The sequence below is a fragment of the Poecilia reticulata genome, linkage group LG17 (assembly GCF_000633615.1).
Source record: "Poecilia reticulata strain Guanapo linkage group LG17, Guppy_female_1.0+MT, whole genome shotgun sequence".
Taxonomy (NCBI): Eukaryota; Metazoa; Chordata; class Actinopteri; order Cyprinodontiformes; family Poeciliidae; genus Poecilia; species Poecilia reticulata.
Window position 1 is genome coordinate 16918179 of NC_024347.1, and position 3852 is coordinate 16922030.

General features: G+C 37.3%; 1 long non-coding RNA gene across 1 annotated transcript in view; it reads right to left on the minus strand.

Annotated features, from left to right (window-relative positions):
• Nucleotides 1-2928, minus strand: part of LOC103479505 (uncharacterized) — a 5092-nt gene extending 2164 nt beyond the window's left edge. The window contains exons 1-2 of the long non-coding RNA XR_535955.2: nt 2840-2928; nt 24-326 (exon numbers count right to left, since the gene is read on the minus strand). This is a non-coding gene — a long non-coding RNA (uncharacterized LOC103479505). The remainder of the gene's footprint in view (nt 1-23; nt 327-2839) is intronic.
• Nucleotides 2929-3852: the final 924 nt, after the last annotated feature.

Below are 3852 nucleotides of genomic sequence, written 5' to 3' on the forward strand. Positions count from 1 at the left end.
AAATATGAAACTTACAAACTTACCTTGAACTTCAACTTTGTATGCAGCTAGTATTTTTTCTGTAGGCAGTATGACCTTTGCAGTGTAGATACCACTGTCTGACTTCTGCAGTTTTTTTAATTTCAGACTGTGAGTTTTGTCAAGAACTTCAATTCTTCCAGTGTAATTCTTTTCAATTTTTGGTTGGGAACCAGGTGAAAACTCAACCACTGCATGTCCTGCAAACTGCCATAGCCAGAGATTAAAATCTGCTGGAATTTCAGATGTGAGAGTAAGAGTTACATCATTTCCAGTCTTCACAGGCACATCAGTCACTGCAGAAGAACCTGAAAAACAAAAAACTAACACTTAGTTTTTTGTCTCAGTAAACTGAGATCAGTACAAAGTTCTTAAATACTGTTGAGTTCACTGCAATCAGTAGTGATTGAGGTGAACTTTTAAATTATCTATATTGTTTGTCTAAGAAAATAGATTATTAAGAGGCTAAATATCAGTTTGATGTCAACAATAGTGATTTTTTTTTATCATAAATCCTCTGTCTTTCCTTGATTAGAGACAGGCTGCTGTAGTAATGGGTTAATGAGGCGTTATGAAGTGTTTCGACACATTGCCAAACTGAAATGATGCTGTGTCGATGTGTTACTGAATACTGACACTTGCTGGATCTTAAAAATCCCTACAGGCAACCTTGTTGATGCTGTCAACTGATACTGACTTGGTGACCTAGCATATAAAATAGCTTCATTTAAGTTATTGTGTTTGACACTGCATTATTTCATATCTTCATTTAAATTTAAAATATCTTTGATATTTTTAGATACAGTCAAGATATAATGTGAACATGTATCATAACGTCAAAACCTAAGTGAACATGTTGTGAATGGGTAATAATTTGTGAATGCATGTGGACTGGGATTTGTATTTATTTTCTTATTTTTCATGTATTTGTTTATAAAAAAAAATTGTATTCAAAAGGCAAGTTTTGAATAAACTTACTTTTAAATAACTTTTAAGTAAGACTTTTTAAAACAACACTGATGTGTTGGCACATCCATAACTGTGTATAGTTTTTTGCTCCCAAAAAACATAGTAATGTTATCATTCCTGCACAGGATTGTAAGTTTGTAAATCACCTGCTTTTGCACAAATATAGTGTATTTGTGCAAACACTAAACCCCTTTTTAGTATATTCCTTGATATAAGGAATGAAGGAATGAGTTGAATGCACATTATCTCAATTGATCTTCAGTAGAAGACTCAACTAATTCCTACAGAGGCAAAACAAAATGTTATCATTTCATTTTCATCTCTGTTGCTTGCGAATTAGTGAACATCAATGAGTTTAAGCAACATGACATTTTAAAATTTTAAATACTTTAGTATACAGTACACTCATATATGAGGTACACCTTGCTAGTACCAGGTTGGACCCCCTTTGCCTTCAGAACTGCCTTAATCCTTTGTGACAAAGATTCAACAAGGCACTGGAAACATTTCTCAGAGAGTCTGCTTCATATTGAGATGTTGACATCACACAGGTGCTTCAGATTTGTCGGCTGTGCATCCATGATGCGAATCTCCCGTTCCACCACATCCCAAAGGTTTCTATTGGACTAAGATCTGGTGACTGTGGAGGCTTTATGAGTTCAGCGAACTCATTGTTCAAGAAACCAGTCTGAGATGATTGGCACTTTAAGACATAGCGCGTTATCTTGCTGGAAATAGGCATCAGAAGATGAGTATACTGTGGTCATAAAGGGATGGACATGGTAAGCAACAATACTCAGGTAGGCTGTGGCGATGACATGATGCTCAATTGGTACTAATAGACCCAAAGTGTGCCAGGGAAATAACCCCCAAACCACTGAACCACCACCACCAGCCTGAACCGTTGGTACACGGCAGGATGGATCCAGGCTTTCATGTTGTTGATCCTAAGTTATGACCCTACCACCCGAATGTCACAGCAGATATCGAAACTCATCAGAAAAGGCAACGTTTTTCCAATCTTCTATTGTCCAATTTTGGTGAGCCTGTTTGAACTGTAGCCTTAGTTTCCTGTTGTTAGCTGACAGGAGTGACATCCAGTGTGGTCTTCTGCTGCTGTAGACCCCCATCTGCCTCCAGGTTCAACGTGCTGTGCGTTCAGAGATGCTGTTCTGCATATCTCGGTTGTAACAAGTGGTTATTTAAGTTACTGTTGCCGTTCTATCAGCTCGAATGAGTCTGGCCATTCTCCTCTAACCTCCGGCATCAACAAGGCATTTCCACCCTCAGAACTGCTTTGCACTGGATATTTTCTCTTTTTCGGACCACACTCTGTGAACCTTAGAGACAGTTGTGTGTGAAAATCCCAGTAGATCAACAGTTTCTGAAATACTGAGACCAGCCTGTCTAGCACCAACAATCATGCCACGTTCAAAGTCACATAAATCACCTTTCTTCCCCATTCTGTTGCTCGGTTTAATCTGGACATAGTCTTGGCCATGTCTACATGGCTGAATGCATCGAGTTGCTGTCATGTGATTATCTGATTCAACATTGGTGTTAATGAGCACTTGGAGAGATCTACCTAAGTGCCGGTGAGTGTATGTAGTATATTTAAAAGCATAGAGTACAAAGCAGATTCTAAAATTAGTTGAGATTAACTTGAAGAAGTTTCAGCGACAAACATTTTACATTATAAAACATTTTGTGTTTTTTAGCAGAATTAATATTCTTACTTCCTCATTTTGTCTTATGAGGAACGATTACAGCGATACCTTTTTGACAGGATTGTACAACAAAAAGAAAGCGATCAAAACTTTGAAATGTTAAAAACAAAGGAAAAAGTATTTACCTTGTAGTGCGTACACAAGAAACAAATGAAAAAGAAATGTGATCATCGCCATCTCATTGCATGAAAGGAAGTCAATACTTCCCGTTGTGCAGAGGGGTGGTTAGTTCTCGACGGAAATGGTTGAAAAAAAAATCTAGTATTTGAATAGCGTGACGTAGGGTATTAAATGAAGTTATAAAAAAAAACAGACCTACATAACAAAATACAGGAATAACAATGCAAGAACAGGAACATAAATAAAGCTAAACTCAATGAACTCAACAGGAAGTTGTCACAGAGCAGTATAGATTTATGAAATCATCTTGCCATGTGAAATCTTGAGTGAATTCCTGACTGTAAAGTAGCAGTGACTTACTTTCTTTTTAATGTATACTTTTGCTTTGTGTAGGACTTGGTTTGGGAAACGCACAAGTTGGTTGTTTTTCTGTTTACTGTTCATGAAAGAATAAACAGAGAAAATGTCCATCTCCTAAAACAAACTATATTATGGTAAATCCTTCACTTATAACCAGCACAATGAAGGAAAGATGTGGTTATATCAACACAGAGGCAAACACAGTGCATTTCTGAAAAAACATGCAGCATCACAGGAAACACTGCAGAAGCCACGGTCGCCCAAATTGTGTAGCATTGACAAAAATATCCACCCAAAACAACACAGAAAAACATTAAACATCACATGATTGTTTTCTGTAAGAAAGAGGTGCATGTGACTTGCATAAAGAGTTGGAGTTATGAGGTCCCTTTTTAAAGAAAGATGTGGCTCGTATGCACACGCTGAAACATAAACTCTAGATTTTTAGCTTAAAAATCTACAATATGATGGAAAACACATGAGCTGTCACAGACATTGCCAAATCATTTCCTTTTCAGTTCTCAAATCCACAGAAGCCTGTTCAGAGTTTCAGCTGTTAGCCATGATCTCATAGTTCTTGGTTGGTGTCTTATTTTTTCAGAGTTGTGTTGATTGGTGGTGGTCTTCAAACTGCCAATGTGATGATGCTTCAGGGGAA